This window comes from Natator depressus, chromosome 2 (genome assembly GCF_965152275.1).
Source record: "Natator depressus isolate rNatDep1 chromosome 2, rNatDep2.hap1, whole genome shotgun sequence".
In the NCBI taxonomy this organism is placed as follows: domain Eukaryota; kingdom Metazoa; phylum Chordata; order Testudines; family Cheloniidae; genus Natator; species Natator depressus.
In genome coordinates this window covers 29,166,100-29,180,989 of record NC_134235.1, presented here as the reverse complement: position 1 = coordinate 29,180,989, position 14,890 = coordinate 29,166,100, and the positions used below count along the sequence as shown (strand labels likewise).

At 38.1% G+C, this 14,890-nt stretch overlaps 1 protein-coding gene across 1 annotated transcript in view; it reads right to left on the bottom strand.

The window, feature by feature from the left end:
* Nucleotides 1–14,890, bottom strand: part of CSMD3 (CUB and Sushi multiple domains 3) — a 1,169,988-nt gene that overhangs the window by 354,771 nt on the left and 800,327 nt on the right. The window lies entirely within an intron of this gene.

Here is a 14,890-nt window from a genome sequence, read left to right as displayed (position 1 = left end):
CCATCTGAGTTGCTAAACATAGGGACATTTTGGAGAATGAGAAAGCTGGGCTCAAGAAGAGCAAGTTGCATAATTCCTTTGTGCACCACTACATCTCCAGATGTTATGAATACTGTTTTTCTTAAATGTATCCATTGTTTAATATTTTGTAACAAACCTTGAAGTCACTTTTAATACACACATTATGTAGCCACATTCTGTCCCGCTTTTGTAACTGTTGATGCACTGGCCTATTAAAAATATGAATGCACTTTACTCAGATAGAACTTGCAATCAAAGTACCAGCAAGCAGAACTGAGCTCATGTAATATGTCTAACTCAGCATTTCCACACACGATTACTCCGATTGCGTGTATAATCACAGTAACTACTAGAGCAAATGTGCACATAGATTGTTTAATATCTTCCCCTAAACTTTATATATTATATACTATGGCCAAAATATTCAATTTTACATCTAAAATACATTCTGCCTACTTACATGCCACCGACAATGCATGTGTATATATAATAGTAATGTTCTCATATCCTGCCCTTAACAATTGAATAGCATGACTGTGCACTATTGAACAATTGCTGCATTCCATCCTAATGGCGCCTGAAGTGATTCTTACAAACAGTTTGGGACCTGGTGGGAGAACGCTGGTACTATAAAATGTAAGGTGATAGTACTGGCATATATTATTGTTTATATATTGGTTTTTTCCCATAAGTGGGTATGCACTTGCACCTTTAAGGTGAGGGAAAAAAAAGTCTCTATCATCTCAAATTATAAACCTCACTTTGTGTGACCTCCAGCAACATGCTGATAAAACATGCACGCATGCCCTTCCCACCCCAAGACATTTGTCACCACTGGTATCACTGACATTCTTTAAAGGTTTCTAGAGAAAATGGATGAAGTTCCTCTCCTCTGGGATTTTTATTATTATTATTATTATTATTTTATTCTTTCTGATACTAATTCCTTTTTACCTCGCAACTCTAACTTTTCAACTATGGAGGAACTCTGGAGATCAAGGTAGAGTATTGCCTCAGTATTGCTGAATTGTACGCACCCAATTCTCTTCCCAGCCTGTACATCCCATCACTGGATCATGGCAAAAGGCTAACACAATCCCTCCTAGAGGCCCCAAAGTGGTGGTGCAGCTCCACACATCCCCAGCTCAGGCCACTGTATGTCAGGCACAAGTTAACCCTAAACCAGTTAAAGTTATTTGATAGCTCATCTTGCACCTTCAGGGAGTTAGCTGCCAACTGTCATATCTGTTATCCTTACTGTATACTGGCGTGTTTAACTTACTTTTGGCTCCTCCTTCTCGACTATGTGAATTCACACCATTGATAAAGAAATAAGAATTTGCTGGACCAGAAACTTTTTTTCTCTCTTAAATCAAAGAGTTGGACACTAAAGATGGCACCTTCTCTGCCTATAAGTAATGTGACTGCTATTGAATTTGGATTTCTGGATAAGTCAGATCTCATATATGAACTCATATAGGAGGTTTGACAATTTGCAAAGACCTATGTAAGTTTATCTGACAAACTGCACAGTTAGCTACTAATTTAGAACATACAGTTTCACATTAAAGACAGTCTCACTTACATTTTAAAATGTAAGAGCTTATTCTCTCACATAGATGAGGTAAGAAAAAAATCACATATCAGGTATTTAAGACTCATTGGTGTTCTTGAAAAGATAGATACATCTGATTTTCCTTTGCTTTATGTGAATAGCTAAATGAGTTCTTACATTTGTCTAATGTGGAGAATTCTACTCCAGTGCTTTTATTTAAGAGACTTCTTAAAATAAGGGGGAAATCTCAACAGCATCTCTATTGGTAATTTACGCACCCCTCTCATTCTATAACATGTTTCAGAGTAACAGCCGTGTTAATCTGTTTTTGCAAAAAGAAAAGGAGTACTTGTGGCACCTTAGAGACTGACCAATTTATTTGAGCATAAGCTTTCGTGAGCTACAGCTCACTTCATCAGATGCATATTGTGGAAAGTACAGAAGACGTTTTTATACACACAAACCATGAAAAAATGGGTGATTATCACTACAAAAGGTTTTCTCTCCCCCGACCCCACTCTCCTGCTGGTAATAGCTTATGTAAAGTGATCACTCTCCTTACAATGTGTATGATAATCAAGGTGGGCCATTACCAGCACAAATCCAGGTTTTCTACCCCTCCCCCCCCCCCAAAAAAAAAACCACTCTCCTGTTGGTAATAGCTCTATCAAGCATTCTTACAACTACAATACCCACCTGCAAAAGTGAAGAAACAGATTGATAGAGCCAGAAGAGTTCCCAGAAGTCACCTACTACAGGACAGGCCTAACAAAGAAAATAACAGAACGCCACTAGCCATCACCTTCAGCCCCCAACTAAAACCTCTCCAACGCATCATCAAGGATCTACAACCTATCCTGAAGGACAACCCATCACTCTCACAGATCTTGGGAAACAGGCCAGTCCTTGCCTACAGACAGCCCCCCAACCTGAAGTGAATACTCACCAGCAACCACATACCACACAACAGAACCACTAACCCAGGAACCTATCCTTGCAACAAAGCCCATTGCCAACTGTGCCCACATATCTATTCAGGGGACACCATCACAGGGCCTAATAACATCAGCCACACTATCAGAGGCTCGTTCACTTGCACATCTACCAATGTGATATATGCCATCATGTGCCAGCAATGCCCCTCTGCCATGTACATTGGTCAAACTGGACAGTCTCTACGTAAAAGAATAAATGGACACAAATCAGATGTCAAGAATGATAATATTCATAAACCAGTCGGAGAACACTTCAATCTCTCTGGTCACGCGATTACAGACATGAACGTTGCGATATTACAACAGAAAAACTTCAAATCCAGACTCCAGCGAGAGACTGCTGAATTGGAATTCATTTGCAAATTGGATACAATTAACTTAGGCTTGAATAGAGACTGGAAGTGGCTAAGTCATCATGCAAGATAACCTATTTCCCCTTGTTTTTTCGTACCCCCCCCCCAGATGTTCTTGTTAAACCCTGGATTTGTGCTGGAAATGGCCCACCTTGATCATCATACACATTGTAAGGAGAGTGATCACTTTACATAAGCTATTACCAGCAGGAGAGTGGGGTGGGGGGAGAGAAAACCTTTTGTAGTGATAATCACCCATTTTTTCATGGTTTGTGTGTATAAAAACGTCTTCTGTACTTTCCACAATATGCATCCGATGAAGTGAGCTGTAGCTCACGAAAGCTTATAACCAATTTATTTGAGCAGTCTCTAAGGTGCCACAAGTACTCCTTTTCTTTTTGCGAATACAGACTAACACGGCTGTTACTTCTTTATTCTATAACATGTTTTTTAAAGCAAAATTTCAAATGAATTCTTTTTCCACACCATCAAACTCTGCATTTATCCAAACTGCACACCTCTTTTACTTAAAAAAAGATGGAAAAACTTTCATCTAAGAGACACTGTAAATAAAACTGGGTCAGATCTATAGTTTCATATCCCCGTTAGAGTTCTGCTTATTTTTAAGTATTTAGAAGAGCAACCCAGAAAAAAGGAGAGGACACTGAACCGGTCTCACTTCAAGAATCAGATACAGAGTCCAAGACTGATATAAATTAATACTTTGTAGTTTAAATTTTGAAGAAAAAATAATTTACTATACAGTATTGATATAATCTACTTTTTTTTTTGCATTGCTACATATGTTGGAATGCAATTTCTGTACTTTAACAAGCAAAGACTCTTTAGTCTTATGACAAGAAGAGCTGGTCCCTTTGAGTAATTTTTTTTATTATTATTATTATTTACTGTAAGCAGTCTGAAAACCTATGAATTACTAGAAGAGTTGTATAATTAAGACAGCTTGTCACACAATACTTTCGAAGTTTTATTCCCTATTCGTCAGTAATAGCTTTTCAAGGATACAGCTACATAACAATAGGTGGTTGATAGATTTGTGGGGAAGATGGTGTATGGGTACTGCACTGGTTTTACCTACACAGATCTGCCATGCTTCTGATGCTTTTGAGTTTCTTATTTGTATCTGTATTAAAAATATGTATTAGGTTTGGGAGATACCACCAGTTCTACCAATTTTCTCCATTTAAAAGCATAGGGAACCTCTCTCAAACCAGTGGGCTCTTTTAAGATCATACCACTGTACATAGAAACAAACTGTGAAGAGAACTGATAAGAATATTTCTATTAAAAGTAAAAAAAAAAAAAGAGCATGCTAATGTTTTTCCTCCCATTTTTTAGCCAGCATTATTTGGAACACTGATTTGAAAAGGTAGTCTTATATGTTGTTCTATATATGAAGTAATGTATTCTTAAAATACACTCAAATGGAATGCAATCTCTACTGGTATATACAAATATTTTGTATGAAAACTTCCATTTGTAATCTTGTAATATGTATTATTTTTACTTCCTCCCAGATTCCATTTTCTGCTGTAAGAATAACTGAGGGTTAAAACCTAGCTAAAAGAATATATTATCTTCATAAGTTTTTCTTTCTTAATATATTGCTGTTAATTTCAAAGGCTCTTGTGTTTCTTCTACACGGTGAAATTAATAGTTCTCTTATTGCATTTCTAATACTCATAGTTTCTTTGTCTGTTGACGTGTCAATACCAACTTTCATCATTCAGCTATTAAAATTCAATAAATATAATTTTCAGCATAGTAAGAGATGGTTTGTAACTAGTCATTTCTCTCATATGTTTGCTTTGAAGGGGAAAAGGAAGTGGTCAGATTCCTAGTAAAATAAAATACCCAGGATAAGTATTCTAGAATGCAGAAACATGCTTTACATAGGGCCAAATGCAAAAAAAACCAACCCCCCCCCCCCCAAAAAACGAACAAACAAACAAAAAAAAATACCAAAAAAAACCCACAACCGACCAAAAAACAGAAAACAAAACCAATCTAACACTGCACATGCAGGAGACAGGAGTGGGCAAAAGCTCTATACTATGCATCCTCATGCAATCTACGCATCACTTGAGAATGGGGGTTATTCGGATACCACTAGTCCCACAAGTTTCCCAACAGCTGCTTTGTATAACTCCTAGTCTAGTTTTCTGTGTCTGACACTCGCTCATTATTAATACGGTTTGTATTTTTTTCTGAAATGCATTTATCATCTTTGTGAGGTGTCTTTTTTATTGGATTTTTGTCTTGCTTTCTACTCCTTATTCTCTCTTTTGTCTCATTTTTATGCCTTTTTTATTTCCTTTCTTCCTTCCACCACTCTCTCGTCAACAGTCTTAAGTACCTTCTGGCTGTATTGAAGAATCCCTTTCTATTAGCTGTTCAATTCTCTCAATCATCTTTCCCTATGAAAATTTGTGGAGTAAGCACAAATTCTAGCAAAGATAAAGTCCCTTACAACCTTGCTATTACACCTGCAATGCAGTCTTGAAAGAAGTATTTCTATGAAGTGAATGGAGCTGGCTACCACAGCTTATCATAAGCTTGTTGATAGACTGTAAAGCTCCTTGTGACATGCTCAATTAAAAATTGTGTGTAAGGACAATCTGCATTATATTCTTATCTTGGCAGTAATTAATTTGTGGTGCAACAAAAGGACCCCTACTGATCACAGCTATTGAACTTTGTGGTGAAGTTCATGAAGTATATGAAACATACATATATTGCTGCAAGCTATATTTCATATGGGAAAAGGACTCTGATCCAATGCTCAGTTTAATAGCTATCACAGATCCACACAGCTCAAGGGAAGTATTAATAGAGTGAATATTTGTGTGTTGTCAGCAGGTGTCATTGAACCTGGGACCTTTGGAGCTTAGTGCATGAGCCTCTACTGCATGAGCTAAAAGCCACATGTCCCTTAGCTAAGGCTGTAGAGCAGACTCATTACTCTCTAAGAGGTCTCGGTGCCACTAGATGGGACAGAGCACCACACCCAGGTCGTGTGTGGGTTACATATGCATGCACGCACTCTGTGTGTGTGTGTGTGTTCGTTCACGTGTGCGGTGTGCTCATGTGTGTGTTTGGTATGTGCATGTGTCTGCGGTGGGGATTCAGAGGGGTCAGGCAACTTTTACACCACGGTCACCCCAGCCAGGAGACACCAATGTAGATCAGGAATAACACCACTGAAGTCACTCAATGGCATTACACCAGTTTAAATATTTAAAGAGATTGATCATTTTCAGGCCAATGACTCTAAACCAATGGTGGACTTGTGTGAGATTTAGACCGGGGAATGAGCAATAGCCCTGCTCAATGGCAACAACCAAGGAAATCTAAGTGTTTGAGGCTAGCTAGACTGGGTTTGAACACCATATTGTCTGCTAACGTTCTATGCGCCGCTTAGAAATTAATTTAATTTAGAAGCTAGGGATTGTAGAAAACTAATAAAGGAAGCAAAGGGACACAAGAAAAAAAATCTATTACCAGAAGAATTAAGGAAAATAAGTAGGAGGTTCCCCCCCCCCATATATTAAAAACAAAAACAATCCTAAGAAAAGTACTGGCCCAGTTCCTAGATGGAAATGGTAACATCATCAATAAATAATAATAATAATAATTAATAATAACAACAACAAAGCAGAAAAGGAAAAAGTGTTCAATAAATATTGCTGTTCTGAATTTGGGGAAAAAACACGATTTACTCTTCTCATAATGATGACGATACTCTTTACATTTCAGTAGTAACTTACGAGGTTGTTAAACAGGAGCCACTAAAGTTAGCCATTTTTAAATTAGCACATCACCAGATAATTAACATTCAAGAGTTTTAAAGGAGCTGGCCAATTAGCTTACTAAACCATTAATGTTGATTTTAAGTAAGTCTTGTAACACTGGGGAAATACCAAGAGAGTGGAAGAAAGCTAAAAAGGGTAAATGGGATTGTCACAGATGTTGCAACTTTATGCAATATTTTTGGGAACCATATTATGTTAAGTGTATGAATGAATTATTTAACACTGTGGGCCAGGGATTGTGCAACTCTATGAAAGAGTTGCCAGAGCTCCATCAAGAACTAAAACCAGCAGTGGACAACTAAGGTGAATCACAAAGGTTACTTCCACAGAAATAGCAATTACTGGGGATGGTTGCATATATTGGCTCAAACTATTTTTTTTCCCAAAAAACAACATACAAAGAAAGATTGCTTGATATAAAAAAAAGCTGGGTTTAAACTGACTCGGGACCTTCTTTCTGATCCAGCAAACAGACAATCCATTCCATCTGTCCAAGGGCCTCATTAAATGCAGAAGGGTTGAAAAGACATTGGCCACCTACAGCCCCATAACAGTGATGGGTGATCTCTGGTAAGCTTTTAGCTTGAGTATAGGAACTTTCATTTTTTTTTAAACCTGTTTTCTCTATAATGCTTTTATCTTTAGAATAAAGATGCTTGCTTAGAAAAAAAGCAATCTTGTATCCTGTAATGGCTGGCAATACACTCTTCATAGCACTCACAGAGAGCAAAACACGGGAGCTAGCATTTAGCTAGACTGGCTTGTTGGAAAGATCACCATGTATGGCAGGAAGCTGTGCATCCTTAAAATCCTGGTCAGGAAGGAGAGAGGAATAGGTCTTTGCCCAAGAGAGGTGAGAGCTCGGAGCCAGAAACCTTAAGTGGGTGTCCTCAAGAGACTACGGAGGGGGGAATACAGGTGCAACTACCCTGAAACTGACAGGAATTACCGAGTTAATTATAGGCCTGGCAGTCTGACACTGGTCCCAGGCAAGAAAATGGAGCAGCTGATACAGGACTCCATTAATAAAGGATCAGTAACAATCAGCGTAAGTTTATGGAAGTTAGATCCTGTCACACTAACTTAATACACATTTTTGATGAGATTACAATTTAGTTAATAGAGGTAACAGTGTTAATATAAGACTTCTGTAAGGCATTTGACTTGGTCTCACGTGACATTTTGCTTAGAAAAAACCCACAAGAATGATACAAAATTAACATGACAAACATTAAATTGATTAAAAATGGACTGACTGAGAGGTCTCAAAATGTATTTCTCAATGGGGAATCATCATCAAGCGAGTGTGTTTCTATTGAGATCTCTCAGGGATTGGTTCATGGCCCTATGATCTTTATTTTTTTTAATCAATAACCTGGAAGAGAACATAAATTATCACTGATAAAGTCTGCAAGGGGCACAAAGACTGGGGAGTGTTAAATAAGGAAGAGGCCAGGTGATAGATACAGAGCGATCTGGAGTGCTTGGGCACAAGTGAACACTGTATGTTTTAGTGGTATGTAAATACATACATCTAGGAACAAAGAATGTAGGGCATACTTACAAGATTGGGGGGGGGAGCTCTATACTGGGAAGCAGTGACTCTTGGAAAATATGTGGGGGTTGTGTTGAATAATCAGTTGAACGGGAGCTCCCAGTGCAACACTGTAGCCAAAAGGGCTAATGAGATCCTTGGATACATAAACAGGGGAATCTTGATTAGCAATAGAGAGGGTTATTCTGCCTCTGAATTTGGCACTGGTGTGACCACCTCCTGGAATACTGTGTCCAGTTCTGGTGTCCACAATACAAGAAAGATGTTGATAAATTGGAGAAGGTTCAGAGAAGAGCCACAAGAGTAATTAAAGGTTTAGAAAACATGCTTTATAGGGATAGACTCATGGAGCTCAATCTATTTAGCTTAACAAAGAGAAGGTTAAGGGGTCACTTGATCACAGTCTGTAAGTACATGGGGAACAAATATTTCATAATGGGTTCTTCAGTCTAGCAAACAAAGGTATAACGAGATGCAAAGGCTGGAAGTTGAAGCTAGACAAATTCAGTCTGGAAATAAAGCATTAAAAGTTTAACCATGAGGATAATTAATTATTGGAACAAGTTACCAAGAGTCATGGTGGATTCGCCATTCCTGGCAATTTTAAAATCAAGATTGGATTTTATTTTTTTAATTCAAAAGAAATTATTTTGGGTAAGTTCTCTGGCCCATGTTCTAAGAACTTAAGACTGGCCATATTGGGTCAGACCAATCGTCCATCTAGCTCAGTATTTGGCTTCTGACAGTGGCTGGTGCTAGATGCTTCAGAGGAGTGAATAGAACAGCACAATTTACTGAGCAATTCATCCTCTATTGTCCAGTCCCAGCTTCTAGCAGTCAGAAGTTTAGGGACACCCAGAACATGAGGCTGCATCCCTGATCATCTTGGCTAATAGCCATTGAGGGACCTATGGTCCATGAACTTATCTAATTCTTTTTTTTCCCCAGTTATACTTTTGGCCTTCACAATATCCCCTGACAACAAGTTCCACAGGCTGACTCCATTATTTGAAGTACTTCCTTAAACCTGTTGTATACAGGAGGTCAAACCAGATAATCACAATGATCCTTTCTGGCTTTGAAATTTATGAATCTATTACTCCATGAGGCATGGTATAAAATACATTGTCATGGAGTCCTCTAATAATCACGTACCGGTGTACATTCTTGTAAATAAAGTTGATATTCTGTGTCTATGTCAATCATTTCTATCTCAGAAAGGAAATAACATCCTCAGGGGGTTCAAAGGTTCCTGACGATTCAAAAGCCATGACAATTTGTTATTTCACTGTTACTTCCAGGAGATGACAGCTCCATTTATATACAATAAAGCTATTTTTTGAACATAGCAATGTAGGTGTAATAATGTAACCACTGATAGAGTTAATTTGTAAAATGTATCAAGATTACTTGCAGTCAACAGTGATTTATAAATTGAGTTTTTTGAATGCATGGCAACTGTACTATAATTTAAAGGGCCCGATTCTCCTCTTTTATACTGGTATAAATCAGGAATAACACCATTGAATACGTGCCAAAGTGTTTTGGGTTGTTTTTCTTTGGCAGGGGAAGGGGAGCGGTTTGTGGCTTTGTTTGGTTTAACTTTATGGAATGCATTTTCAGGACACAACCCTATTGTATTCAAACTCCAAGCTTCTCAAATTCCAAGCAATCTAGAAGCCAGAGCATCTCAGACAAAAAGACATTTCCCAAACAAGTTTATTCTTAACCTGTCTAAGCCCAATGTGTATTTCCAAACCCTATGCACGTTATTTAAGTCTTTCCATAAGTCAGGGTACTGTATTTCAAACTCATATTGTCCTGAACCAAGGGCAGTTCAGACAGTTGTTTAAAAAAAATCCAGACAGTTGTTTAAAAAATTCAAGCTGTCTCAAACTTGAGCTAACACCTTTACTTAAGTATTGACTTCAAATCTCACAATGACCATCCCAAATCCAACTTTTAGGAGCAGCTCTTCTCTGAAGAGTAATGGTGCAAAATGGCCACTCTGCTGTCAGACTGCACTTGACATATCTGCTGAATTACTGATTAAAATACATTCTAACTACTTTTAACTCCTGTAGCTTCTGTTGATCCAATACAGATTTGGGAGCAGTATCAACAAAAATCATGAACTTAATTCCGATTGCAATGTGTGTGTGTGTGTTTTCTGTGTTTCCCAAGTTTTAGAGCCCATGTAATTTTTAGAACTAGCAGTTTACATAAACTTCTGCTTATTGGGCTTACAAATTCCTTGACACTGTCCTGGCTCCAAGCTGAGAAATTATATATTAATTATTATTAATTATTATTATTATTAACAGTCGTAGTTTGTATCTTTTAAGAAAGAAAAAAATGGATAACAGGCATGAGGTTAATACATTATACTACATTATTTTTTATTTACAAATTTCCTATAGATGGCTTTGAACAGAATGGATTTTACAAGCAAAAAATACAGCACAGCCCTTATCAAGTCTTATTGGGTAATTTTCAGAGCTTTTTCTTTTTCAGTACGGCTCATAATTACATCTCTCTCTCTCTAAATACAACTATGCACTACTGAATGCTTTTTATTCCTTAACATTTGCCCACAGCTTCAAAACTGTGCTTGAAAACCAGTCCCAAATTAATTAATGGACATATGATTTCAGATACTAGGCTCAGCCAGGCAGATCACTTCCACTACTAGGTCTGGGAAATAGGACAGTATGGGTTGCCATACAGCAAAAAAGTGCCACCAAACAGGTTTGGAACCTATTTTATTTCAACATAGCACTTTTTCCTTTTAGAGAAATTGGTGTCTATAATGTCTTCATTTCCACTTACACCATTTTTTCCTTCCAGTTATGATTGACCACAATATTTTCAGTCATTTTATACCAGCTCTATCCCCTCTTTGGATGTATGTAAGCCCTGCTTGCTTGGAGTGACACTCTGTCCCCCTCTAGTGGTGGCTATGCCAGCTAGAGATTGATGGACCTGCTACAGCCTTAGCTAAGAGAGATGTGTGTTTCAGCTCTGGCAGTCAAGGCTTGTGCATTTAGCTCAAGAGGTCCCAGGTTTGACACCCATTGCCCATGCCCCTGTGTGGGTTGGTGTTACATAGATATAGATACACACACAGAGAGACAAATCTGATGGCAAATAACCAAATTCTCTGAAAGAAAAAAAAAGGTGCTCTTAGCTCAAGAAATATTCCCTAGACATTGAGAATCATGCCCATTATCACCCAGTTACTAATCTTCCTTCTTTGGAAGAGATTATTGAGAAGGTTGTAGTGAGACAATGCTAATTATATATCTGAAGCCCTCAGATTTTATTGACTCATGTCATTCTGGTTTTAGAATTGGAATGGAATGATACAGCATTGAAACTGCACTGGCCTCAGTCAATATGATTCTCTCTAATCTATCCTACATTTCTCTATTTACCTACCGGGCTCCCATTACCTCAGATATACAGACCTTCCAAGTATTTAGCAAGATAGCTAAATATTGTGAGATAGGAAATTATTGTCCCCAACTTACTGATGGGGAACTGAAAGACACAAAGCCTGACGGTATGTCTAACTGCAAAGAAACACCCACACCTGTCCCATGTCAGCTGACTCAGCCTCATGGGGCTTGGCCGATGGGGCTGTTTAACTGTGGTGTAGACATTCAGGCTCAAGCTGGAGACAGACTCAGGGACCACATGAAGGGGGAGAGTCATAGAGCCTGGTTTCCAACCCAAGCCTGAACGTCTACACTGCAATTACACAGCCCCATAGTGTGAGCTCTGCAAGACCGAGTCAGCTGACACAGGCCAGTCGTGGGTATTTAATTGCAAGGTAGACTTAGCTTGAATTACTTGCCAAAGATCAGACAGGAAGTATATGGTAGAATTAAGCCCACATGTCTTTGAGTCCCACAACAGTGTCCAGATGAGTGGTGGGCAACCTGTGGCCCATGGGCCGCAAGCAGCCCCTCAAGGTAATCTGATTGTGGGCCACAAGACATTTTGCAGACATTGACCATCTGCAGGCACAGCCCCATGCAGCTCCCAGTGGCCCTGGTTCACCGTTCCTGGCCAGTGGGAGCTTCGGGAACATGCCAGAAACCTCAACTATATAGTACATAATAATTTATGACCAAAAAATATATAAGCAGTTTGAGCCAAGGTTGATCTTTAAGATGTGAGACCCCTTTGAACTCAACTATTTAAAAGATGATCAGAAGACCCTCTGCTTATTTTTAGCTCCTGGGCATGGTAATTTGACTCAGTACATAATAAACTGTATATAACACTTTTCATCTGCAGATCTCAAAGCATTTTACAAAAGGGGAAATTGAGGCACAAAACAGTAAACTGATTTGCCCAAGGACAAACAGTGAGTCAGTAGCAAGGCCTGAAAAAAGAAACTATTGTTTCCTAACTTTCTGTAGCTCTCAATCTGCTCTCCATATTTCCTCTGTATAATCCAGAGGAGACTCTATTCCTACAGAAAGACTTAGAGCGTGCACCAAGTCAACTTCCAGCAACCTTAACTGAGAAGTTCATTAACATGCTGTGACTTTTCTGTAGCAGGCTGTTCTCATAACTGCAGCAGAATAGATTGTAGACTAATCAATATAATAAGGGAAGCAAATACAAATTTACAATATGCCAAAGAAAGAAGAACTCGCATGTTAGTCAGCTGGGGAAAAAGCTTCTTTGCAGGTGGAGGACAGAGAGCAGCATGCCCAGGCCTCATGCAGCTTTCCTCCCTAATGGGGGCTGCTCCTCAGCCAGACGATCAAGATCCCCCTTATGTACAGTAGGGGCACGCAAACAACTTATTTTATTACCTGAATGCTACTACGGCTGGCCAGCTCCCACCACCACTTTAGATATTCAAATACTATGGTGAATGGGGTCATAAAAGTATCCATAGACAGACCCCTGTCTCATTCAGCAACTAGAAGAGGAAGTGGCACCCAGAATAGTTTAACCCATATATCTCTGAATCTATTTTTACTGGCTATTGCATAATGAAAAATAAAATACATGCTATAATCTAAATCTTCAAAATATTTTAGCTGCCAACATTTCAAAGCCACTGACTCATACCAATTTATTCGTATGGCAACATTTTGACTGTGCACCATTTAGATCAGATGTCAGCTTTAAATAATTTAATGAAACAGAAATGATTAACAAATGAGAAAGGATTAATAAGAAAGATACAGAGAACTCTGTTAGAAATACAGCATAAGAGTATTTTCATTCACTACAGTTCTGCATTTGGGTCAGAGAACAGATTTTTTTTTTCACTTTCAGTTTTGTTTTGTTTTATAGAAAACTATAAGGTTCTGGGGTGATTTCCATTAGTAGGTGAAGAAAGCCCCATTGATTCATCACTTCATTATTAACAGCCAGATTTGTTATCTCAGCTGTGTGGTACATGTTTCCACATAGCTTGAAAAGAAAGAATGTTAGCAGATTTATCAGGATTCAAGAAGATGTGTTTTACAAATGTGAAATTCAAATTTGGACTTTAAACATTATTTTGAGGGACAATACATTACTAATTAGAATCAAATGCTTCCCTGATTTATGATGACATGTTCATGACTAAGTTAAAATTTACTCTCAGTTGTACATTTGTAAATCTCGAGTAACTCCACTAAGATCAAGAGATTTACTTGGGCTTTACAGTGGTATAAATGGGAGCAGTTTGTCCCAACGGGGTTGCATATGGTTTAAGTCAGGACAGAGTTTGTGGCTCAGGGTTCATTTTAATTAAAATTAAAATAACTACGCAAAAATTGACAGCTTCTGCAGAGAGGACCAAGGAAACCATTTTATTTTTCTGTCAATTGTTAGTTGTTCTCAGATAGGAATACTATAGCCTAAAGTACCTTTGGCTACAAGGCACCAACAGGGTGTTTTATGTGTAAACATTAATTCACAATATCTACCTGTACAGAGAAAACACATCCCATATACTACTAATTTAAGAGTGAGAAAGAGCTAACAATTACTGCTGCTACTAGTACCAATCACTAACCTGTGACAGGAATTGAAAGCTTTTCATGGGCACCAATGTAACTAGCTTTAGCCTTAGAAATGATTGCTAGCTTGAAAGAGAGAGATGGGCAGCGAGTGATGGAAGAAATAAATCCACAGAACAGCTTCATATGTTTAAGTCTTTCAATGGTCCTGGAGCTCTTAACAAAACAAAAAACATAGTCCTAAAACTCAGAAGTCTGTACATTAATGAATATTTCTGACAGGAAATTTCTCTCAAGTCTCTGAAAGCTGCACATCACATTATTAATTAATTAATTTAATTCAATTAAATTGCCTAATTAAATTAATGGCCTAATTTAAAGCCTATTGAAATCATCAGATCAGGCCCTGAAAAAATAGAGGTGAGAAAAATTGTCTCTTACAGCATAAACAACAGGAAAAAAGTCTTATCGTTTCTGTTTAAGAGGGGTAAAAGAGTAACTATACATTAAGGAGTGACACCTGTACCAACAACGCTGTAAAATCATAAACAAAACAATCCACTAGTACAGAAAAAAGCTGAATCTCAGAAATCCATTCTGAAA